Source organism: Chiloscyllium plagiosum, unplaced genomic scaffold (assembly GCF_037043375.1).
Source record: "Chiloscyllium plagiosum isolate Xiang-an unplaced genomic scaffold, Cpla_swu_hap1 HiC_scaffold_5, whole genome shotgun sequence".
Lineage (NCBI taxonomy): Eukaryota > Metazoa > Chordata > Chondrichthyes > Orectolobiformes > Hemiscylliidae > Chiloscyllium > Chiloscyllium plagiosum.
Window position 1 is genome coordinate 94082397 of NW_028270143.1, and position 26933 is coordinate 94109329.

Below are 26933 nucleotides of genomic sequence, written 5' to 3' on the forward strand. Positions count from 1 at the left end.
CTCCTTATGGTTTACAGAGGTCAGTTGGAGCTTCTCACAAAGCTCAGTCCTATGATTATCGGACCATCCCACATTTCACATAATTTTTTCTTTCTGTTTCTCTGGCACTGATTAAGTTTGATGTCTCTCTTAATTTAATTCAAACTTAAATCCAATTAAATTGCTTTAGACTTACATGCAGGCACCTGCTGCCATCATTTGATGTATTCTGTTGCCTAGAATCTCAAAGTAATCACACTACTGCACTCAAAATGCTCAATGAATATATTTCTTACAGACTCCATATGGGCTGATGGATTGATGCATTGTTCCTCAGCCCCGACTGTAGTGTGCAGTAAATATGGCCCTGTGGAGAAAGATTCTGATAACAATTAGTTCCAGCTTTCTTTTACATTAATATAATGGTGATATGACAATGGTGATACAATTATTGCAAAACAAAGTAAGTTATCTGGCATTAGAATACAGGGGGTCCCTGATTTACAGACATCCAAGTTATGAGTACTTATACTTGCGAATGCAATCTCGTCCAGGGCTGTAATTTTAAAAATCCAACATATGGACATTTCCTGTACTTACAAACTTTAGATTATTCAGCATTGTGTTCCGACTTGGTGCAAATCGGGGAAGTTTTGTAGAGGAATAAGACGGTATTATTTTCTGGGTCTGTAGATTGTGAAGAAGCAAAAATGGCCTTTAGTAGAATGATATGTGCTTCTTGTCAGATGTGGGAGTTTAAAGAGAGATTAAAGATTACTGCGGATTATATCTGCAATAAATGCTGTTGGTTGTGAATCTTATCAGATCAAATGGATCGGTTGGAGAGACAGTTGGAAGCAATGAGGAATTTGCAACAGCAACAGAATGTGATGGATGGCAGTTATAGGAAGGGGGGAATGTCTCAGATACAGTCACATAGATGGGTTAACTCCAGGAAAGGTAAGAGAGGTAGGCAGCTAGTGCAGGTGCCTTCTATGGCTATCCCCATTTCAAACCAGTATGCTGTCTTGGAAAATGTAGGGGATGATTGATTTTCAGGGAAATGTAGCACGAACAGCCCCGTTTCTGGCATTGAGACTGGCTCTAATGCAACGAGGGGTACGTCGGGTTCCAAGAGATTAAGTGTGTTAGAGGACTCTCCAGTCCAAGGTACAGACAGACCTTTCTGTGGCCAGCAGCGAAAAAGCAGAATGGTGTGTTGTTTCCCTGGTGCCAGGATCAAGGATGTCTCAGAGAGGGTGCAGAATGTTCTCACGGGGGAGAGGGGCCAGCAAGAGATCATTGTCCACAATGGAATCAATGACGTAGGAAGGGAAAAGCTTGAGATTCTGAAGGGAGATTACAGAGAGTTAGGCAGAAATTTAAAAAGGAGGTCCTCGAGAGTAGTAATATCTGTTTTACTCCCAGTGCTACCAGCTGGTGAGGGCAGGAATAGGAGGATAGAGCAGATGAATGCATGGCTGAGGAGCTGGTGTATGGGAGAAGGATTCACATTTTTGGAACATTGGAATCTCTTTTGGGGTAGAAGTGACCTGTACAAGAAGGACAGATTGCACCTAAATTGAAAGGGGACTAATATACTGGCAGGGAAATTTGCTAGAGTTGCTCAGGAGGATTTAAACCAGTAAGGTGGGGGCTGGGACCCAGGGAGATAGTGAGGAAAGAGATGAATCTGAGACTGGTACAGTTGAGAACAGAAGCGAGTCAAACAGTCAGGGCAGGTAGGGACAAGGTAGGACTAATAAATTAAACTGCATTTATTTCAATGCAAGGGGCCTAACAGGGAAGGCAGATGAACTCAGGGCATGGTTAGGAACATGGGACTGGGATATTATAGCAATTACAGAAACATGGCTCAGGGATGGTCTGGACTGGCAGCTTAATGTTCCAGGATACAAATGCTACAGGAAGGATAGAAAGGGAGGTAAGAGAGGAGGGGGAGTGGCGTTTTTGATAAGGGATAGCATTACAGTTGTGCTGAGGGAGGATATTCCCAGAAATACATCCAGGGAAGTTATTTGGGTGGAACTCAGAAATAAGAAAGGGATGATCACCTTAATGGGATTGTATTATAGACCCCTTAATAGTCAGAGGGAAATTGCAAAACAAATTTGTAAAGAGATCTCAGCTATCTGTAAGAATAATAGGATGGTTATGGTAGGGGATTTTAACCTTCCAAACATAGACTGGGACTGCCATAGTGTTAAGGGTTTAGATGGAGAGGAATTTGTTAAGTGTGTACAAGAAAATCTTTTGATTCAGTATGTGGATGTACCTACTAGAGAAGGTGCAAAACTTGACCTACTCTTGGGAAATAAGGCAGGGCAGGTGACTGAGGTGTCAATGGGGGAGCACTTTGGGGCCAGCGACCATAATTCAATTAGATTTAAAATAGTGATGCAAAAAGGATAGACCAGATCTAAAAGTTGAAGTTCTAAATTGGAGAAAGGCCAATTTTGATGGTATTAGGCAAGAACTTTCAAAAACTGATTGGGGGCAGATGTTTGCAGGTAAAGGGACGGCTGGAAAATGGGAAGCCTTCAGAAATGAGATAACGAGAGTCCAGAGAAAGTATATTCCTGTTAGGGTGAAAGGAAAGGCTGGTAGGTAGGGAATGCTGGATGACTAAAGAAATTGAGGGTTTGGTTAAGAAAAAGAAGGAAGCATATGTCAGGTATAGACAGGATAGATCAAGTCAATCCTTAGAAGAATATAAAGGCAGTAGGAGTATACTTAAGAGGGAAATCAGGAGGGCAGAAAGGGGACATGAAATAGCTTTGGCAAATAGAATTAAGGATAATCCAAAGGTTTTTACAAATACATTAAGGACAAAAGGGTAACTAGAGAGAGAATAGAGCCCCTCAAAGATCAGCAAGGTTGCCTTTGTGTGGAGCCGCAGAAAATAGGGGAGATACTAAATGAGTATTTTGCATCAGTATTTACTGTGGAAAAGGATATGGAAGGCATAGAAAGTAGCAAAATAGATGGTGACACCTTGCAAGATGTCCATATTACAGAGGAGGAAGTGCTGGACGTCTTGAAATGCATAAAGGTGGATAAATCCCCTGGTGTACCCAAGAACTCTGTGGGAAGCTAGGGAAGTGATTGCTGGGCCTCTTGCTGAGATATTTGCATCATCAATAGTCACAGGTGAGGTACCAGAAGATTGGAGGTTGGCTAATGTGGTGCCACTCTTTAAGAAGGGTGTTAAGGACAAGCCAGGGAACTATAGACCGATGACCCTGAAATCGCTGGTGAGCAAGTTGTTGGAGGGAATCCTGAGGGACAGGATGTACATGTATTTGGAAAGGCAAGGACTGATTAGAGATAGCAGCCTGGATTTATGCGTGGGAAATCATGTCTCACAAACTTGATTGAGGTTTTTGAAGAAATATCAAAGAGGATTGATGAGGGCAGAATGGTAGATGTGATCTATGTGGAATTCAGTAAGGCGTTCGACAAGGTTCCCCATGGGAGACTGGTGAGCAAGGTTAGATCTCATGGAATACAGAGAGAACTCACCATTTGGATACAGAACTGGCTCAAAGATAGAAGACAGAGGGTGGTGGTGGAGGGTTGCTTTTCAGACTGGAGGCCTGTGACCAGTGGAGTGCCACAAGGATCGGTGCTGGGTCCACTACTTTATGTCATTTATATAAATGATTTGGATGTGAGCATAAAAGGTATAGTTCATAAGTTTGCAGATGACACCAAAATTGAAGGTGTAGTGGACAGCGAAGAAGGTTAGATTACAACAGGATCTTGATCAGATGGGCCAGTAGGCCGAGAAGTGGCAGATGGAGTTTATTTCAGATAAATGCAAGGAGCTCCATTTTGGGAAAGAAAACCTTAGCAGGATTTATACACTTAATGATAAGATCCTGGAGAGTGTTACTGAACAAAGAGACCTTGGAGTGCAAGTTCATAGCTCCTTGAAAGTGGAGTCACAGGTAGGTAGAATAGTAAAGAAGGCGTTTGATATGCTTTCTTTTATTGGTTAGAGTATTGCATACAGGAGCTGGAGGTCATGTTGCGGCTTTACAGGAGATTGGTTAGGCCACTGTTGGAATATTGTGTGCAATTCTGGTCTCCTTCCTATCGGAAAGATGTTGTGAAACTTGAAAGGGTTCAGAAAAGATTTACAAGGATGTTACCAGGGTTGGAGGATTTGAGCTATAGGGAGAGGCTCAACATGCTCGGGCTGTTTTCCTTATAGAGGTTTACAAAATTATGAGGGGCATGGATAGGATAAATAGACCAAGTCTTTTGCTTGGGGTCAGGGAGTCCAGAACTAGAGGGCATAGGTTTAGGATGAGAGTGGAAAAATATAAAAGGGACCTAAGGGGCAACCTTTTCACGCAGAGGGTTGTACGTGTATGGAATGAGCTGCCAGAGGACGTGGTGGAGGCTGGTGTAATTGCAACATTTAAAAGGCATTTGGATGGGTATATGAATAGGAACAGTTTGGAGGGATATGGGCTGGGTGCTGGCTGGTGGAACTAGATTGGGTTGGGATATCTGGTCAGCATGGATGGGTTGGACAGAAGGGTCTGTTTCCATGCTGCACATCTCTATGACTCTCTGACTCAAGAACAACTCCAGAACAGCAGCCAACATACTTGTAATAGGTATGTATTAAGGTATAGTCCTGGGCGACTAATTCAAGAGAGGAGCTCAGCCCACTGAGTTTATCCAGCAATTTCAGTTTTTGCATGTTTCACATCTCCAGCATCCACAGTTCTTTGTTTTATCTTAATTCAAGAGAGAGTTACCAATATTTTTCTAAAGCACAGGCATTCAAATTCTTCTGGTTTAAGAATGTAAGCAGCTCCCTTAGATTGAATGAGAAAAGATAATTAGTCCCAGTATCTTGGTTTAATGTTTTCCAATAAGATTTCTCAGTACTTAATTCAAGCATGGAATACCTTCATGTTTACGTGAACTGTCACTTGTGTGTGGGGTTCACAGGCATTTCCAGCACTTGTAAGATTTTTGTTTCTAGATTGGTTTTTACTTTATTGTTACTTGTAAAGTACAGCTAATTGGTAGACCATGAATAAAACTAATCCAATGAAGAATAAATACCAACCAGTACTTTGAATCTTATCCTATCATTCGATAAAAATTGAACTGCAAATTCAAGGCACTGCTATCAAGTAGATAGGGAGATCTCCATATCTTGATATAGCCTTAAATGTCTAACAAATACTAAGAGCTGAGGTTGATAAGCCATCAATATCCTGTCATAATGGTATCCTGTAAATGTAACAAGACAATAGTTATCACTTTCTCCATTCAGAGTGTGAACATTGATGGACTTTGACTGAAATTTAAATATTGCAATATTGTACAGAAAAGCAACTATCCAACCACATCATTGTATTATAACGTTATTCATTGTACGTTACAAATATATGATCCTAGAGTTACCAATAAAACTGATTAGATAATATGTTAGCTTACAGTTATAGGACCATGTACCTATTACAGAAAGCCACCAACATTATCCAACATAGATTTACCAGATGATGCCACAGATGGAAAACTACAGTTATTTCGAGAGACTTAAGATACTGAGACTGTCTTCACCAGAAGCTGGGATTCTTAAAGGTAAATGGCAAAATGTCATTTGTCCTGTTTGGGCTGTTGGTAATGAAGCTGGTGATAACATTAGAATTAAAATTGTAAGAAAGTCTTATGGAAATTTATTTATATAGTGGATTCTTGGAATACAGAATAATTTGTTACAAGGAATTACTGTGATCAGAACCATTGTTGATTTGAAAGGAAAATTAATAATCAAAACATGGTGGATGTACCTATACCAAATGGACTGCAGCAGTTCAAAGAGGCAGCTTATCACCATTTTCTCAAAGGTAGCTGGGGATGGGCAATAAATGCTGGCCCAGTCAGAAATATCCATCTCCCCTGTGTGAATACGTACTTCCTCAGGAGGTTAAGGAAATTCGGCATGTCTATGAAGACTTATACCAATTTTTATAGATGCACCAAAGAAAGCATTTTATCCAAATGCATCACTAAGGTATGGCAACTGCTCTGCCCAGGGCTGTAAGCAATTACAGAGAGTGATGAACATAGCCCAGTCCATCATGAGCACGGCCCAGTCTATCACACAAGCCAGCTTTCCATCCATTCAATCCATCTATACTTCTCACTGCCTTAGGAAGGCAGCCAACATCATCAAATACCCCTCCGACCCCGATTATAATCTCTTCCAACCTCTTCCATTGGGCAGAAGATACAAAAGCTCAAACACAGGTACCAACAGATTCAAGAACAGCTTCTTCCGTGCTGTTGTTAGACTTCGAAATGGACCCGGAGGAGAAAGTGAGGGCTGTAGATGCTGGAGATCAGAGCTGACAATGTGTTGCTGGAAAAGCACAGCAGGTCAGGCAGCATTCAAGGAACAGGAGAATCGACATTTCGGGCATAAGCCCTTCTTCAGGAATGTTTCGGGCTTATGCCCGAAACGTCGATTCTCCTGTTCCTCGGATGCTGCCTGACCTGCTGCGCTTTTCCAGCAACACATTTTCAGTTCGAAATGGACCCCTCAAATTTTAAATTTAATGTTGATCTTGCTCTTTGTTTCCTTTCTCTGCAGCTTTAACATTGAGATTCTTTGCTCTGTTCTACTACCCTAATGCATTTTGAATGGTATGATCTGCCTATACTACATGCAAAACAAAACGTCTCACTGTACCTAGGTACACATGACAATAATAAATAAAATCAAGTCAAAAATAAGAGGAAGATTCAAGAATATGGAGAGAAAACCAGATGGTGGGAATAATTTTGAATAAAGAGCTAACACAAAAGGCTGAATGGCCCACTTCTAAAATGTTAACATCAATGGTTCTGTAGTTTTATGAACTTCTCAACATCTGATTATAAATAGCATTTTCGAACTATGGAAAAGATACAGATATTGATAATAGAATCAATAAATATTTATTGTAAAAAGGGATTTGAGCTATTGAGATTAATTCCCATGAACACAGGAGAACAGATTGAAACAATGAAATATTTTGAGAAGGTAATTAATAATTGATGAATGAATAACAAGGGACATAAATACAAGATCATTAAAACAAAGTGAAGGAAAACTAGAGAAATATTTTTTCCACGTGCAATATTTTCTTACAAGTGACTATTGGGGCAAAAATTAAGCCAACACTTCAACACTAATTGTGTAATATTCAAAAAGGAAAAATATAAAAGCATATAAAAAAAACAGAGCTTTTGGCTGTTGTGATGCAGTGGTAGTGTCCATATCTCTGAGCCAGGAGGTCTGGGTTCAAGTCTCACCTGCTACAAAGGTGAGAAATAACACTTCCCTGCAGATTGATTAGAAAGTATCTCCAAGAAAAGGGAAAGGAAATAAAATTGAAGATGACTGCACCAGTTGAACTGAGCACCGGTACAGATGCAGTAAGGCTGAATTGGCAAGCAGTGTGCTGAAATTGCTATTATTCTGCACATTCGATCTAACCCCCATGCAGCAGAGACAAGGATGTTATTAATGGTCAATAGGCTCTGGTTGTGAAGCTCCTTGGATGCTGCCTGACTGCTGTGCTCTTCCAGCACCACTAATCCAGAATCTGGTTGTCCTGGTGTTTGAAACCCAGTTAGGTCTCATGTCTGCAGTTGCTTTGTGTTTGACTTCTATTGGTCTAGTGGCAAGAGGGATTGTCCAACTAAATTGTAGTAATAGGATGGTTTTGCTCACAATTCAGGTACTAGAGAAGTTGGGCTATTTAATTCTCAGTCTTAAACACTGGCAAGACTGTTAATTCTTCAATATCCTCTGACAATCTAGAAATGTTAGACAGGGCACTTAGAAACTATTTCATCTCGGGAGTGAAGTCCAGACAACTGAGCATGACTGTAATTTTTGAACAAGGTCATTCATGGTGTTATTAGAAACATAGAAAATGTATGGCACAGAAGGTGGCTCTTCAGTCACAATGTCTATGGATGCTACAAAATAATTATCAAGTTCCCTTTCTTGATTTTGCTGCTTAGCCTCATAAATTACAGCGGTTCAAGAGCATGTATGTGATCAGGGTTCTTGCCTGGGGATATTGTTAATCGGATAGGATTAGATTAGATTCCCTACAGTATGGAAACAGGCCCTTCGGCCCAACAAGTCCACACCAACATTTCGAAGAGTAACTCACTCAGACCCAATTCCCCTACACTGTATTTACCCCTGACCAGTGCACTTAACACTACAGGCTATTTAACATGGCCAATTCACCTGACCTGCACATCTTTGGATTGTGGGAGGAAACCGGAGCATCCAGAGGAAACCCATGCAGATACGGGGAGAATGTGCAAACTCCACACAGACAGTCACCCGAAGCAGCAGTGCTAACCACTGAGCCACCGTGCCGCCCCAATTGCTATGATATTGTTATCGAACAAGTGGAACTTGAACCCAGACCTCCTGGTTAAGGGATAGGGACACTATTACTGCACCAAAGACCCTTGGGATTTTGCCATCTTCAGCTACTTCATGAATGACCTTCCCTTTATCATTAGTCAGAACTGGGAATGATCGCTGATGATTGCACAATGTTTAGCACTAGCCTTAGATACTGAAGCTACGTATGGACATTCCATGTCCATACGTAGCAAGAATTGGACAACATCCAAGTTGAAGCTGATCAGTGAAAAGTAAAATCCACACCACACAAGTGCCAGATAACGACCATCGCCAGCAAGAGATAGCCTAACCATCACTTGTTAATATGCAATGGCGTCACCATCTCTGCATTCCCCCACAATCAACATTCTGGAGGTTGCCATTGTCTAGAAACTGAATTGGATTTGCCATATAAATACTGTGGTTAATACAGCACATCAGAAGCTAGGAAGTCTGCAATCTACAAGACACAAGTCAGGAGTATGATGGAATACTCCAGACTTGCCTGGATGAGTTCAGCTCCAACAATACTTAAGAAACTACACTTCATCCAGGACAAAGCAGCCCACTTCATTGTGACCTAATTTGCCACGTGCAACATTCACTGCCCTCGCCACTGATCCATAGTGTGTACTATCCACTAGCTCCAATGCAGCAACTCACCCAGGCTCCTTCAACAGCACTTTCCAACCCCTCTAGCAGTAAGAAGGACAAGGGAAGCAGATGCATGGGAACACCACCATATGCAAATCCATATTTTCAACTTGAACTCGAGCTTCACACCATCCTAACTTGGGAATATATGACTGTTACTTCACTGTTAGAGAGTCAAAATCCTGGAACTCCTTTCCGAACAGCATGTGTTTCTACTGAAACCAAATGAACTGCAGTGTTTCAAGAAGACAGTTCAACACCACCTCTTCATGTCATTGAGGAATGGCCAATAGCTGCCACATTGACAGCCACACCCACATCCATGGATAACTTATTTTTTAACAGACCCTTAAGTGAGTTCTAAGCTCAACCACACTCTGGGCAAAACAATTTGTCAACCCCTCTTTCATTCTTCTCTCAACTCCACGCCCCTTAGCTATTGAGATATTTGATAATGGAAATAAGGTCTTTCCAATCCACCTTTTCCAGTGCTCTCATAACCATTTAAGCGCCTCAATTATAGCTCATTCACCTTCCTCTGTTACAAAAGAAAAAAATCTTATTCCTATCCAAAATAGAAACAGAAAGTAAAATGAAGAACTTTGAATGAAAAAATCTGAAAATGAAAACAGAAACTCAAGTTTGGTAGTATCTGTGGAGAGAGAAACAGAGTTAGCATTTCTGCGGAAGGGTCACTTGATCTGAAATGTTGGCTGTTTTCTCTCTATAAATGCTGCTAGACATGCTGAATTTCTCCAGTGTTTTTGTTTCAGAAATAGAAAATGGACTAGATTGTACAGCTCCCCAGTGCTGGTTTTGCTGGGAAGAGTTGGGGGAGTTGGTAATGTTTTATGCCATTTCACTGTCCACCTGAACAATCCATTGATGTTGGAAATGGTTGTGTAGTGGGAATATTACTTTCAAACTACTAATCCTGAGGCCTGGACTAATGCTCCAGAGATATAAATTCAAATCTTACCAGGACAACAAGAGGAATTTCAATTAAATTAATTGGGCGGCACGGAGGCTCAGTGGTTAGCACTGCTGCTTCACGGTCTCAGGTTCGATTCCAGCCTCGGGCAACTGTCTGTGTGGAGTTTGCACATCCTCCCCATGTCTGCGTGGGTTTCCTCTGGGTGCTCCGGTTTCTTCCCACAGTCCAAAGATGTGCAAGTCAGGTGAATTGGCCGTAGTGTTAGGTGCATTTGTCAGAGGGAAATGGGACTGGGTGGGTTACTCTTCCGAGGGTTGGTGTGGACTTGTTGGAGCGAAGGGCCTGTTTCAGCATTGTAGGGAATTTAATCTGATGTGAATTACTGGTCATCATTAACAATATTGAAATTATAAAATTAAACACACACTTGAATCACTAATATCCTTCAGGAAGTTCCCTTCTTAATATAATAGAACCAAAGCTTTTTATAATTGAGATCCAATCCATGAAAACTATATCCAATACTTTTTGCTTTCGCCTTAAAAGCATTCAGTCAAGTTAGACAGCCAGAAACTTGGCAAACGTGAGGACTGCAGATCTGGAGATCAGACGCTAGATTAGAGTAGTGCTGGAAAAGCACAGCAGGCCAGGCAGCATCCGAGGAGCAGGAAAATTGTTGACTGTGCCTCATTCATTGATGCCTTTTTGAATGACAATTTCTACTATCCATGAGACTTTTTTTCAATTGACCAAGGAAGCACTTCTTCACACAAATCTGGCAAACTCTCCCCAGAAACCCCAAGACTAGGTTAGTGTAAAACTTTGAAACAGCGAGTGATAAATGTTTGTCAGGTAAAGGTATTAAGTGAGCCACGTCTTGCATGATCTCACTTCCCAAATGGCTAAATGATCTGCTCCTGTTCCCATTTGTTGTATTGTTTATCTGGGTCTTTGGCATCTATCACCATTCTTAATTTTTTAGACACAAATACATCTAGGCCACCATAAATGGAAAGGGACTCAGATTCATCTATTATATGCAGTTTGTTTCTTTCAATCCTGCGACATGAGCTGTAATAATTCTCAATATTTCTCGAGGAAGAGGTATGAGCAGAGCGAACCAAGTTCACAAAATGGCAAGACATATTGGCCAGAAATTGGAACTGATAGCCCCTGGCCAAATGGCATGTTATTTGTTGTTCTGGTACACGCTGGACTCTCCAGTTAGCTTTGCTACAGCATCAGCATTCCCATTCAAGGTGGAAGGGCACATAGAATGACCCTCTGATCTGTCAAAGGAAGGATTTTGAATTAAAGGGCCCACAGCTGAGGCTGTATATGGATTTTTAAGGCTGCAACAACTATATGAATGGAGAGTGGAAAGGTTTCTCCTCCGCCTCTCACTCTTATCTGCAGTTCATCTTCTGGAATCTGAAAGACTACAATGAGGTGATCTGACCCAAGGAGCAGAGGAAGAGCAACATCCTCTCCAACTAAATTCTGGGACATGTGAGTGGCTGAGGAAGTCAGTTGTAGTGTTTTCCCTCTATCCTGGAGACAGTTCACCTCAGGAAGGTGGGGAAGTCCCACACTTCTAGAGCAAAATCCCTCGCTCCCAGTTGTCCAACATTCTCCTGCTCTGCACTCATCATGGTCAACACACCTCGGAGCCCCACTTCACTCATTCAGTATACTCCCATCACTCACCATAACCCTCATTACATTACCCTCTTCACACCTCTACCTCAGTCACCCTCTGCAAATATTTCCTGCTCTCCTTTACACAAAAGCCGTTACTAAGACTCAGAACTCTGTTTTCTACCCTTGTTGCTGGAGACAGGACACAACCTTGGGTAGAGTCCTGGGATATGGTGTGGTGTATGAGGGAGGGAGGTAGATGCAGTGACACTATTGAAGTGCACATCCACCTGGTCCACTGGAAAAGAGGTCGTGTTCCAGGAGGCTATGGGTGTCAGCAGTGCCCTGCATGAAAGACTGAGGGTCCTGAAGTACTGGTTCTCAGGCATGTCCACAGAAGTGTTCCCTTGTTTGGAGTCTTGTCTCCATGAAGATGAATCTCAGGGCGGTGATTACACAGCCCTGATATCAGGATGCAAATTGGATGGTTTGGCTGCGCAGAAAAGGAGCAGAAATTAGTAACCAGTGTTGTTGAGACTGTACAAAATGTTAGTGAGGTCACATTTAAAATATTGCACACAGTTCTGGCCACCACACTATCAGAAGGATGTGGCGGCTTTGGAGAGGGTACAGAAATGGTTTACCAGGAAGTTGCCTGGTTTAGAAGCTATTGGTTTGTTTTCAATTTAACGTCAAAGTTTGAGGGACAACCTGATGGGAGTTTACAGAATTATGACAGGCAGGGTTAGATGGAGTCATTCTCCCAGAGTTGAAATATCAATTACTAGGGGTCACAGGTTTAAGGTAAAAGCGGGAAAGTTTAAAGGAGATGTGAGGGACAGATTTTTTGCATAGTGGGTAATAAGTGCCTGGAATGGATGAAGGCGGATACAATGGCCACGTACAAGAGGCATCTTGACAGTTACACGAATAGGCAGTGAATAGAGAGATACGGACTGCATGAAGGAAAAAGGTTTTTAGTTTAGAAAGGCATCATGTATCAGCACAGTCTTAGTAGGCCAAAGGGCCTATTCCTGTGCTGCGTCATTCGTTGTACTTTGTCCTTTGTCCAATTAGAAAACTAGCAGCCATCACCTGCTGCCAAGGCAAAAGAAGAGTGGGTGCCTCCATTTTGATATGTCCTGATAGGTTGATGGGGTTTGTTTAGCTCACTGAGGGGACTGGAGGGGAAGCCCCTCTAATAGTGCATTAAGGCAGTGGGGCCACCTTTTGCTGCTGGCGGCCCCCTCCTTGCACCATGGGAATCACTGATTTTGATTACCTTGGAAACTGCTGTTGGTTTTGCTCCTGCTGCTACTCTAGTTGTTGCCTCTCGCACCCTGCATCAGAAGGGTCAGGGAGAGCTGCACTGTCCGCTCCCACGTCACACTGAAAGCTCAAGGCAGAGGTTTGCAGGTGAAAGTAAATGCTGTGAAGTGATGTGGCAGTCACCAGCAGCAACCGTGCCTCTGAGAGAAGGAGCAGCAGCCTCTCGTCTGGCGATGTCTGTAACTCTTCACTGCCCACCCTGCACCTTCCTTACTTACCCCTGGGGGATTACTGACAGCTCAGGAAACTGGGTCCCCTGGCTGATAAAGCTGGAATCTTTGCTTAAAACAACACTTAATGACTTTCATTAAATATTTAAATCTCAGACTCAATAATTGCCTGGGACTTCCCTTGCTTGCCTTCAAACACATTACAGTGAAACCTGGAAAAGGGCGGGAGTGAATCCCTGGCACACACTCAAGCCTGAAAATGTTCATCCATTGTTTCTGAGCGAGAGGATTGTTTCTATGTTGTTTAGGGTGGAGTATCCTGATCGGAAGATTACAATCATTCTCACTGACCTCCCAGTGATCTTCCAAGTGATGAAAAACAGCTGCACTATCTGGGCACAGCTTTATTGATATTAATAACTGCTAAAATTGTGCTACAATACAAAACATCCCTTGGAAAAGAGGGCTAAATGGGGAAGAATGCAGCTGAGCAGTTTCACAGGTAATAGGTTTTGAACAATATCCCTTCCCAGCATCTCCTTAATTCAGTGAATTTGAACAGATCTTCATATCACCTTCTGCTGTTTCACGTCGGTGTGTCTAAAGTTAGGATTCAATTGGTCTGCCTTACCAGACAAAATTGGGGATACTTCATCCTTAAACAGAAACATTTTCTGATTTCTTGTGCCTTGATTTACTCCATCAGTAAACTCAGGAGGATCTACTGCCTTTACCCACTAGGGTAGGAATTCTCTGGAAGGACACTGTGCAACTGTACCAATTCTACAGGTTTGCTATTGCACTTCTAACATCCAGGCCTTTACATGTCAAATGATTCCCCAGGAACATATGACCTTTTAACCCTCCTACCTGCTCTGCCACTTCATAAGATCATGACTGATTTTATTGCAAACTCAAATCCCCACAGTCCTGCCTACCTGTGATAATCATACACCCACTTGCTTAACAAGTGAAAACGAAGTTTGTCCAATCTCTCCTCATAGCTAATACCCTCCAAACCAAGCATCATCCTGGCAAATTGTTTCAGCACTCTCTCCAAAGCCTCCACATCCTTCTTGTTGTGTGGTGACCAGAATTGTATGCAATATTCCAAAGATGGCCAAACTAAAGTTCCATATTGTGGCTTAACATTTTATACAGTCTCAACCTGTCCACCCATGCCTTTAAATTATTCAGACTCTGCTTCCACACCTTTCCAGAAAAAGAGTTCCAAAGATTCAAGACCTTCTGAAAAAAAACTAATCTCTTTTCGAAATAGGTGCCCATGACATTTAGACACTGTGACCCCCTAGTTCTAGATTGTCCCATTAAATATCCTCCCTACAGCTACCCTGTCACGTCCGATATGTTTCAATCAAGTTACCTCTTAGTCTCTAACCAGATTCTTCAAATCAGATTTATTATCCAGATCTACTCCTTTACTCACCCAAGGAAAGCCTCGGTCTTTATCTTTGCAATCATTCTCACCACAGCCAGCTTCCTTTTCACTTTCAAACCTCCTATCTCCCCAATTTGAACAGGACTGAGAGCTTTGACAGAGTTGTTTTGGTCGTCCTGGTTTTGAGTATTTATCAAATTTCCTTTTGAAGGTGATTATTGTATGTACTTCTCAGATGGTACATTCCATCTCACAACAAAACAAAACCCAAAGAACCACAGATGCTGGGAATCACAAACAAAAATAGAAATTGCTGCAAATAGTCAGCAGGTCTGGCAGCATCTATAGAGAGAAAGCAAAGTTAAAGTTTCAGGTCCAGTTCTGAAGAAGGGTCACTGAAACCCAAAACATTTACTCTGCTTTCTCTTCACAAATGCTGACAGACCTGTTGAGCTTTTCCAGCAATTTCTGTTTTGTTTCCCAACTCATAACAACTTTGGGATAAGAACTTGTCTCACCTCACTTCTGGTCTTTTATATTTAAATCTGCAGCCTGTGGTTATTGGTGCTTCTCTTTTCTTGTCAGTAATGTTCACATGCCGTGAAAGAATTAAGAAACAACTTTTCTCTGGTGTCCTGTTCAGCTGTCTATTGGTCTGTTTTGAGGCTCTGACATATGCCTTAGCTTCTGACTATCATCAAAAAGTTGAATGAATTCAGCTCAGATAGTTTTATTGATGCAGATGTTCAATGAAATCTCATAACGAATGTTTGACCAAGTTCCAAGCATTAATGAACACAGCTCAGCAGCTGTATTCATACAGCTCTTTAGTAGAGTTTTACTATGAATGCCTCAATTCCACCACTAGCTTCATTCATCAGCTGTTTTGATGCAGCTGTCAATCAGAATGCAAATTTTGCTAGTTTGACAGACTTATGAGCTTTCCAGTGAATTTTATTTCTCAAGTCTGTCTTCAAATACTCTTTATTTTGAAGAGGACAATGTTTTAAGTGGATTCTGATTAAAGCTTTTTCACGTTGATAAAGTTCATCACTTAGGAGTTCAGGTACATAATTCTTTGAACTTTGCATCATATGTAGACAGGGTGGTTAAAAAGGCATTTAGCATGTTTGTCTTAACTGCTCAGATCTTTGAGTATAAGAGTTGGGACATCATGTTGAGGCAGTAAAGGATTTTGGTGAGTCCTCTTCCGGAATACTGTGTCCAGTTCTGGTCTCTCTGTTAGGAAGGATGTTATTAAGCTGGAGAGGGCTCAGAAGAGATCTACCAGGATGAAGCTGGGAATGGAGGGTTTGAGTTATAAAAATAGACTGGATAGGCTGAGACTTTTCTCGCTGAGCATAGGAGGTTAAGGGGTGACATTGTATAGGTTTATAAAATCATGAGGGTTATAGATAAGGTGAGTTTCAGATGCCTTTTCTCTAGGTTGGGGATTTCAAAACTAGAGGTCATTTTTAAAGTGAGAGGAGAAAGATTTCAAAAAGACATGAGGGCAATGTATTTTACGCAGCGAGTGGTTTGCCTGTGGAATGAATTTCCAAAGGAAGTGGTGGATGCAGGTACAGTTACAACATCTAAAAGGTATTCGGATAAGTACATGAGTAAGAAATATTCTGAGGGATATGGGCCAGATGCAGGCAGATGAGACTAGTGAAGTTTGGGATTATAGTCAGCATGGACTGGTTGGACCAAAGGGCTTGTTTCCGTGTGTTATGACTCTATGATTCTAAGACTCTGTGACAAATACCTCTGAACTTTACCCTGTTTCCCGTGCTTTGCATGTAAGGAATTTCTTAGGGCTAAGCAGAGAATAATTGAACCTGATGCTGAGCCATATTGATCAGGAAGTGTTGGATGCTGATCTGAGTGCTAGCACTCTTCGACAAGTTGCGATTTACTTTGAGTGAAAGTAATCAACAGTCATGGTGCATATGGGCCGTTAGCAAAATAGCAGCTGAGTTTACACTGTGTCTGTATTTATTTTTTCAAGCTTGAAATATTGCCAAGATTGCTAATTTCAAAGTAAGTAAAAGTAATAGACCAGGAAACAAGTCTCCAAGAAGTGTTTGACCTATTGTTTTGCGAACTTTAGCAGAAATAAGACTGGGTAGAGTGAAAAATCAACTGCCAATTCTCAATGAGCTGTTGCCATGGCCTGTTTGAATGTTTCTGTGTTACCATGGGGCAGAGGCTGGAGAGCTTTGGTAAACTTTAGGAGTATTGTTGATGTGTGATTTAAAAATACATTTGAAAATTAACATTATTTTGCTTCTTTGGAGAAGGTTCACCAGATTAATTCCAAAGATGGAAAGTTTATTTCATGAAGAGAGACTGAGCAGTTCAGGTTTACATTCTTTCAAGTTTAGATGAATGAGAAGCGCTTTAATGGAGGTGTGATGTTAAAAGCGATTGATAAATTAGATGGAAAGTGGATGTTTCCTCTTGTGGAGCAACCTAGAATGAGAGGTCATCGTTTTAGGCTAAAGGATGGCAGACTAAAATCAGAGGTGAGGAGAAATTGCTTCTCTCAAAGGGTCATGAATGTGTTGAATTCACTAACCCAGTGCATTGAACGCCAGGTCATGGAGTACATTTAAGGTGGAGATTGACAGATTGTTAGTTAGAAATGGATTCAAAAGTTATCGGGAGCGAGCAGGAAAGTACAGTTGAGGCCAAGTTGAGATCAGCTATGATCATATTAAATGGTGGAGCAGGCTTGAGAGGCCAAATTACCTGCTACTGCCCGTGGTTCTTATGTAATGATGAATCTGAAGTTGGAGTTACTGGGTCCTATGAAGTTATACAATTGTTTCTTAATGCTTGGAAAAATCTAGAATTTTTCTAGGTGTTATAAAGGCTTTGTATTGAATAATATTTAAGGTCTTGAGTTTGAAGGGTAAGTATAATTACCGGGATTGTTTCTTTTAAAGATGTAAATGAAAAGACATTGGAACATTTTCTCAACAAGGCACTGTTTGGTATAACATGTTTTGTCATAACTGCTTGTTTACTGGAGGACCGCCTGCCTGGGTTTCTGACTGATGGATTGTATTGCCTCCTTTGGATATAGGAGAAAGAGAGGACTGCAGAATGCTGGTGATCAGAGTCGAGAGTGTGGTGCTGGCAAAGCACAGCAGGTAAGGCAGCATCCGAGGAGCAGGAGAATCGACATTTTGGCCATAAGCCCTTCATCAGGAGTACTGATGAAGGGCTTATGCCCAAAACGTTGATCCACCTGCTCCTCAGAAGCTGCCTGACCTGCTGTGCTTTTCCAGCACCATACACTCTGTTTTGTATATAGTTTGGAGTAGTCAGTTACTAGCCTACTGAAAGGAAGAAGCTTCCAAGCTCTGCTGTCCTGTTTCAGGGGAAAATAAAACAAAACATGATTTCTGGGACCTTGGCGTAGCTGTTTTTGAATGAACATTGTCTGATTTTTTTTTCAATATTCTCCAAGCAATTGCATTTTGCAAACACACCCCAGCAACAGCTGTAAGTGTTCAGTGACAATTGTTTTTCTGTGCCAGAACACCAAACCTATAGTTGTCTAATCCTTTCAAACATCAATATTTTTGTCTTTATGAAGTTTACAGGCCAAAAGTTTTTTTTTAAAAGTAAATTTCTGCAGGGACAACAGCAAATATTTGTTTATCTTTACACTCTGTGTGTGCTTTAACCAAAGCTGCATCTTCATGGAACTGGTTTTATTTTATAAGTTAAAAATGTTACATCTCTTAACCAAATTTCGTTCATGAGTCTTTTTATTTTAAGTCTAACTTGGTTGATCTAAATAAGGAAAAGGATGGTGAGTTAATGGAAGCATTTTCTGTGCGAAGCTTTACAAAACAATTTTCTAGTCGCTGTTCAGAAAGTACCCTCCGCACCCCAGTTTCATTGGCCCTAGTGTTGACTGGCATTTTCCACTTCCACTAGCTTTCTAAGCTGTTTGAATGGCATATCTTAATGATCTTATGTTTATACTAGACAGTTCCAGTCACTTAAATTGGAGCTAGGCTGAGAGTATCCATGCAGCTCTGTCGCCTATAACTTTACAGGACATGGGGTGGAAATGCCAATTACGCACAAAGACACATGTTTCCCATCAGATTTCTTGCAATATTAAGGACAAGGCATAGTAGAAGTTCCAAGGAAATTCTTGACCCCAGTGGTATAGACTAATTTAGGAAATAATTTGAAGCTACTCAATGGAAGAACTGACTGCCCCCGATGGAGTCAGTAGCAGTGCCTGGCCTTACTGAGGCCAGGTGGTTCCTGAACAGTTTGAAGGTTGGTCTGAATTGGTAAATTCCATGAGATAAATTGACATTGAAACTTACAGAATAGAAATTGACCATTTGACCTGTGTTTATGTTCCACATAACTTTCCTCCAACTCTGTTTGCCCCATTAATAGATCCTTCTACATTTTCACTTACTCACTTTATTTAGCTTCCCCTTAAACTCTTTGATATTTATAGCACAGAGGAGGCCATTCTGTCTCTCTTGAGTGGCAGACAACAAAGGCCTAGCTGGTCAAACCTGGTTTCCAAGTCTTGCCCAATAGATTGGGAGGCTATGGCAATGCAGTGAATGTCAAAATGCCCATTAAATGTTTCTGATTCAACCATTCTTTCAAGCAGTTGCAGACTCTCACCACCGCTTGAGAGAAGAAAGTTCTCCTCGGCTCTTGCCTTCTATCTCTTACCTTAAATTTATACATACGCCCACACAAACTTGATCCCTCTACTTGTGGAAAAGGCACCTTCCATCTATCAAAGCCATGATAATCTTTCTCAACCTTTGCTACTCCAATAATAAAGTCCCAGCCTATCCAACTTTTTTTCACATCTTGGAATCTCCATCCCAGGCAGAATCCTGGTAAATCTCCTTTGCACTCTCTCTAACGCAAACGGATCCTTCCTACAATGTGGGGACCAGAACTGCACAAAGTACTGCAGTTGCCACTTACCCAGCATTTTATGCAATTTCAGCATTATCTCCCTTCTCTATATTCTATGCCTCAGCTAATTAAGGCATGTAACCCAGATACATTCTTAACCATGATCTACCTGCCCTGCTTATCTCTGGGGGTCTTGAATATTAAGTCAAAAATCTCTAATCTTCACTACTTGTCTTATTGCAACTTTATGGAGCATTGTCCAGGCCACAAACGAAATACTGGCTGCCACACTATTGGATGGATGTGATTGCACTGCAAGGGGTGCAGAGGAGATTCACATTTTTCCATTTGCTGCAGCTCTGCCAACTGGCCAACTTGTTGTTATCCTCTTGCAGCTTTAGGCTATTCTTACTATTTATCACCCTACCAATTTTAATTTAAGTCTTTTACCATTAATGTACAGCCAGGATCCCAGAACTGAGACTTGCAGAACCCTACTGGAAGCAGACTGTCAGTCACAAAAACATCCCTGTACCATCACCCTCTGCTTCCTGCCTCTCAGCCAATTTTGTATCTAATGTACCACTTTGCCTTGGATCCCATGGGCTCTTACTTCCTTGACCAGTCTGTCTTATCAAAAGCCTTGCTAAACTCTATATGGACTACACCAAACACATTGCCCTCCTCAATAACCCGGATTACCTCATCATAAAAAGTTGATCAGATTTATCAGACATGAGTATAGGAGTTGAGAGGTCATGTTGTGGCTGTACAGGACATTGGTTAGGCCACTTTTGGAATATTGTGTGCAATTCTGGTCTCCCTTCATAGGGAGGATATTGTGAAACTGAAAGGGTTCAGAAAAGATTTACAAGGATGTTGCCAGGGTTGGAGGGTTTGAGCTATAGGGAGAGGCTGAATAGGCTGGTGTTGTTTTCCCTGGAGCGTCGGAGACTGAGGGGTGACCTTGTAGAGATTTATACAATCATGAAGAGTATGGATAGGATAAATAGACAAGGTATTTTCCCTGGGGTGAAGGAGTCCAGAACCAGAGGGCATAGGTTTAGGGTGAGAGGGGAAAAAATTTAAAATTTAAAAGAGAGACCTAAGGGGTAACTTTTTCATGCAGAGGGTGGTGCGTGTGTGGAATGAGCTGCCAGAGGAAGTAGTGGAGGCTTGTAATTACAACTTTTAAAAGGCATTTGATGGGTATATGAATAAGACCATAAGACATAGGAGTGGAAGTAAGGCCATTCGGCCCATCGAGTCCACTCCACCATTCAATCATGGCTGATGGGCATTTCAACTCCACTTACCCGCATTCTCCCCGTAGCCCTTAATTCCTTGTGACATCAAGAATTTATCAATTTCTGCCTTGAAGACATTTAGCGTCCCAGCCTCCACTGCACTCTGTGGCAATGAATTCCACAGGCCCACCACTCTCTGGCTGAAGAAATGTCTCCGCATTTCTGTTCTGAATTTACCCCATGGCTGTGTCCATGGGTCCTAGACTCCTCGCCTAATGGAAACAATTTCCTAGCGTCCACCCTCTCCAAGCCATGTATTATCTTGTAAGTTTCTATTAGATCTCCCTTAATCTTCTACACTCCAATGAATACAATCCCAGGATCCTCAGCCATTCCTCGATGTTAGACCTACCATTCCAGGGATCATCCGTGTGAATCTCCGCTGGACACACTCCAGTGCCAGTATGTCCTTCCTGAGGTGTGGGGACCAAAACTGGACACAGTACTCCAAATGGGGCCTAACCAGAGCTTTATAAAGTCTCAGTAGCACAACGGTGCTTTTATATTCCAACCCTCTTCAGATAAATGACAACATTGCATTTGCTTTCTTAATCACGGACTCAACCTGCATGTTTACCTTTAGAGAATCCTCGACTTGCACTCCCAGATCCCTTTGTACTTTGGCTTTATGAATTTTCTCACCGTTTAGAAAGTAGTCCATGCTTGTATTCTTTTTTCCAAGGTGCAAGACCTCGCATTTGCTCACATTGAATTCCATCAGCCATTTCCTGGACCACTTTCCCAAACTGTCTAGATCCTTCTGCAGCCTCCCCACTTCCTCAGTACTACCTGCCTGTCCACCTAACTTTGTATCATCGGCAAACTTCGCTAGAATGCCCCCAGTCCCTTCATCCAGATCATTAATATATAACGTGAACAGCTGCGGCCACAACACTGAACCCTGCGGGACACCACTTGTCACTGGCTGCCATTCCAAAAAAGAACCTTTTATCCCAACTCTCTGCCTTCTGTCAGACAGGCAATCCTCAATCCATACCAGTAGTTCACCTTGAACACCATGGGCCCTTACTTGCTCAGCAGCCTCCCGTGTGGTACCTTATCAAAGGCCTTTTGGAAGTCTAGGTAGACCACATCCATTGGGGTTCCCTGGTCTAACCTACTTGTCACCTCTTCAAAGAATAGGACGGGTTTGGAGGAATATGGGCCAAGGGCTGACAAATGGGTTTACTTTAATTTAGGATATCTGGTCAGCATGGACAAGTTGGACTAAAGGGTCTGTTTCCATGCTGTACATGCCTCTGACTCTATGACATTCCCTTAATATATCCATGCTGACTATCCCTGATCCATCAGATTGCCGATATATTCTATCCATCAGAATTGTTTTCAATAATGTCCCCACCATTGAGGTAACACTGACTGGCCCAAAATTTAAAGTCTATTTCTTCTTCCCTTTTGTTAAATAATGGGACAATGTCAGCAGTCCTCCAGTCCTCTAGCATTTTACTTGTGGCGAGATAGCATTTGAAAATTGCTGCCAGGGGCCTCTGATATCTCCTCCCTTATCTCTTTCAGCAGCCTCATTCGGGGTGCTGACTTATTCATTTTTAATACTGCTTCCTCTCTCTGTAAATTTCTTCTAATACATCATAGTCCTACACCCTGATGTCTATTCCTGTGTTGCCCTTTTCTGTATCAATTCCATTTGCCTCAACATTTTTTTTAACTGTCAAAATGTAGGCATCTCTGCCTGGGCCAGCATTTATTGCCCTTCCCTAGTTGTTCTTGAGAAGGTGGTGGTTTGCTTCCTTCCTGAGCTGCTGTCGTCCATGTGCTGTAGGTTGACCCACAATATGGAGGGAATTCCAGAATTTTTACCCAGTAAAGTAATGGCAATATATTTCAGGTTGGGATTGTGATCTGCTTAGAGGGGAACTTAACAGGTGATGGTGTTCCCCATCTTCCCCAAGTATCTGCTGCCCTTGTCCTTCTAGATGATCATGGTTGTGGTTTGGAAGGTGTGGCCTGAGGAACCTTGAAACATTTCTGCAGTGCATCTGCACACTGCTGTTCCAGAATGCCAGTGTTGGAGGGAGTGAATGTTTGTTCATGTAAAACTAATCAATTTTTATCTGAATGCACATAGTGTAGGAAATAAGGTAAATGAGTTTGTGGCACAGATCGAAATTGGCAGGTATGACATGGTGGGCATCACAGAGACGCCGCTGCTAAGGGATGAAGATTAGGAGCTGAATATTCAATGATATACACCCTATCGAAAATATAGGCAGGTTGGCAGAGAGGGTGGATTTGCCTTATTAGTAAGAAATGAAATTAAATCAGTAGTAAGAAATCAAGTAGGGTCAGATGGTGTAGAATTTGTGTGGGTAGAATTGAGGAACCACATAAATTAAAAAGAACTATAGTTGGACTTATGTACAGGCCTTATGTACAATCAGGAGCTTGGACGCAAGATACGTCAGGAAATAGAAAAAAGATGTAAATGAAAGGCAAAGTTACAGGATCGTGGGGGGTTGCAATTTGCAGGTAGACTGGGAAAATCAGGTTGGTTGTGGTTCGCAAGAAAAGGAGTTTGTGGAATGTCCACAAGATGGCTTTTTGGAGCAGCTTGTGGTGGAGCCCACTAAGGTACAGGCAATACTGGATTTAGTGATGTGCAATGAGGCAGACTTGATAAGGGAGCTTCAGGTGAAGGGACCATCAGGAGGCAGTGACCATAATATGATTGAATTTACTGTGCAATTTGAAAGGGAGAAAATAGAATCAGAAGTAACGGTATTACAGCTGAAAAAAGGCAACCACAGAGGCATGAGGGAGGAGCTGGGTAGAATTGACTGGGAGAGGAACGTAGCAGGAAAGACAGTGGAACAGCAATGGCAGGAGATTCTGGGAGTAATTCAGGAGACACAACAGAGATTCATCCCAAGGGAAAAGAAGCATGGTACAGGGAGGATGAGGCAACCATGGCTGACCAGGGAAGTCAGGGACAACATAAACACAAACACAAAAAAGAAAGCATGTAATGTGACGAGGGGCAGTGGGAAACCAGAAGATTGGGAAGCTCACAAAGACCAACAGAGGACAACAAACAGAAGAAATAAAGAGAGAGAAGACTAAATATGAGGGTAAGCTAACCAGTAATATAAACACTGTGAGAGTTTCTTTAGATATATAAAGGGCAAAAGAGAGGCAAAAGTGGGCATTGTGCAGCTGGAAAAGGATTCTGGAGAGATAGTAGTGGGGAACATGGAAAGGAAACTGAATCATTACTTTGTGTCAGTCTTCATGATGGAAGATATGAGTAATATCTCAAAAATTCAAGAGAGTGAGGGGGCAGAGATGAGTATGGTGGCCATCACTAAGGAGCAAGTGCTAGAAAAACTGAACGGCCTGAGGTATATAAAACACCTTGGCCAGACGGACTACACCCCAGAGTTCTAAGGGAGATAGCTGAAGAGATAGTGGAGGTGTTAGTGGCGATCTTTCAGGAATGACTAGAATCAGGGAGGGTGCCAGAGGGCTGGAAAATCACTAACATGATACCTCTGTTTAAAAAGGCAATATGGAAAAAGAAGGAAAATTACAGGCCAATTAGCCTAACATCGGTCATGGGTAAGCTCCTGAAATTCATTGTGAAGGATGAGATTTCTGAATACTTGGAAGTTTATGGTAAATAGGGCAAAGTCAACCCCTTCGTTTCATCAAGGGGAGGTTATGCCTGACAAATCTTCCAGAGTTCTTTGAGGAAGTAACAAGCAGTTTAAACCAAGGAGAGCCAATCAATGATATTAACCTGGACTTCAAGAAAGCCTTTGACAAGGTGCCGCACAGGAGGTGGCTGAGTAAGATAAGAGCCCATGGTGTTAGAGGCAAGGTACTAGCATGGATAGAAGCTTGGCTGACTGGCAGAAAGCAGAGTGGGATACAAGAGTTTTCTCAGGATGGCAGCTGGTGGCAAGGTTTAGTGTTGGGATCACAACTTTTCACTTTATACATTAACAATCCAGATGAAGGAACTGAAGGCCTTCTGGCTAAGTTTGCAGATGATAGGTAGAGGGACAGGTAGCATTGAGGAGGCGGGGACGCTGCAGAAGGCTTTGGACAGATTAGGAGAAGTGACAGAGCACAACGTGGGAATATGTGAGGTCATGCTCTTTAGTAGGAAGAATAGAGGCATGGATTATTTTCTAAATGGGGAGAAAATTCAGAAGTCTGAAGTGCAAAGAGACTTAGGAGTTCCAATCTAGGATTTTCTCAAGCTAAACTTTCAGGTGAGTCAGGAAGACAGATGCAATACTGGCATTTATTTGGACAGGATTTGAATATAAAACAATGTACTTCTGAGGCTCTATAAGGCTCTGGTCAGACCACATTTGGAGTATTGGGCACAGTTTTGGGCCCCATATCTCAGGAAGGATGTACTTGGCCCTGGAGCATGTTCAGAGGAGGTTCACAAGAATGGTCCCATGAATGAAAAGCTTAACATATGAGGAATGTTCAAGGACTCTGGGTTTATGCTGGATGGAGTTTCGAAGGATGGGGGGGGGGAGGAATCTAATTGAAACATACAGAATACTGACTGGCCTGGACGAAGTAGATGTTGAAAAGATGTTTCCAATGGTAGGAGAAACTAGGATCCGAGGGCATAGCCTTAAAGTAAAGGGAAGGCCTTTTAGAATGGAGGTAAGGAGAAACTTCTTCAGCCAGAGAGTGGTGAATCTATGGAATTCATTGCCACAGAAGGCTATGGAGGCCAGGTCATTGAGTATATTTAAGACTGAGAAGATAGGTTCTTGAGTATCAAGGGGATCAAGGGTTACAGGAAGAAAGCAGGAGAATGGGGTTTAGAAACTTATCAGCCATGATTGAAGGGTGGAGCAGACCTGATGGATTGAATGGTCAAATTTCTGCTCCAATGTCTTATAGTCTTATCAAGCAGGCTGCTTTGACCTGAATGGTGTTTAGCTTGTTGAGAATTGTTGGAGCTGCACTCATCCACATAAGTATTCAAACAGATTTATAAAAATCATGAGGGGCATGGATAGGATAAATAGCGAAAATCTTTTCCCTGGGGTGGGGGAGTCCAGAACTCGAGGGCATAAGTTCAGGGTGAGAGAGGAAAGCTATAAAACGGACCTAAGGGGCAACCTTTTCACTCAGAGGGTTGTGCGTGTATGGAATGATCATCATGAATATATGATAATTTCTCCTAATTTATTATTGTTGATTGGCTAACACTCATGGCCCTTAGATTTGGATACCCCCACAAATGGAATTGTCTTCATCTCATCTGCCATATCAAACTACTTCATAATTTAAAGACCTCTGTTACATCAGTACTCAACCTCTTTTAAAGGAAAGATGCCTGGTTTGATCAGCATCTTTTAGACTGAACTGTGCTCTGAAATATACCCATTCATTTTAATAAAGAAAAATGAAGACTTGAAAGTTAACCTTCATGGGTTATAAAACTAATTTTAAAATTAAAGGTTATTTTATATATTGTAATTTCACCCAGTCATGAATGTTTGAGTCTATGTCATTTCTGGATTTCAGAATCTTCTGGATTATAGAATGATTTTAGAATTATATCCATCAAATATGCAAATTGAAAACATATATATATATATATATATATATAACCTGAAAACAGTGATAAAACATTATCAAGTAGTCTTAACAGTTGTTTTACTTATCCACATACTGCGTCTTCTATGTTTCCACTTTAATATACCATATAAAATTACACTGTGAGTTTCTTAGATCTGCTCAAAACATTTCTGGATGATTGATGTTCGCAATCTGCAGACTGGATAAGTTTGAGTGTGTAATTTTTACAGAGTATATCTTTCTCTCTTCTTCCACCAACCTCTAAAAATTATTTGCTTTAATATAGTGTTTTGTAAGTGATTGATTTATGCCAGGATCTTTTTGTCCTGTCTGCAAGATAGGAGTTTTCTGGGCAGTTTGATCCTACATTTCTAGCTTTTCCTTTTTGCAACTTACTAATTAATGAGGGCTTCTAAAAGTGAGTGGGGGTCATGAGCTGAAATGTTGGGTTTGTGAACTCTGGGGGACCGGTGGCCAGCATGGAGCTCTGGCTGAGTTTTAACAGCTGTGCTTCCATTGTAACAAGCCCCCGACCTCAAAACCA

At 41.7% G+C, this 26933-nt stretch overlaps 1 protein-coding gene across 8 annotated transcripts in view; it reads left to right on the top strand.

Annotated features, from left to right (window-relative positions):
- The window catches only part of jcada (junctional cadherin 5 associated a), a 235614-nt gene that overhangs the window by 161305 nt on the left and 47376 nt on the right, over positions 1-26933 (top strand). Inside the window, exon 1 of one of the 8 annotated variants that reach the window (XM_087987479.1) lies at positions 5516-5610. The exons of the other annotated variants lie outside the window; for them this stretch is intronic. The gene's annotated coding sequence lies outside the window, so the exon portion shown is untranslated. Of the gene's footprint in view, positions 1-5515; positions 5611-26933 lie in introns of those variants that run through there. 8 annotated transcript variants of the gene reach the window in all.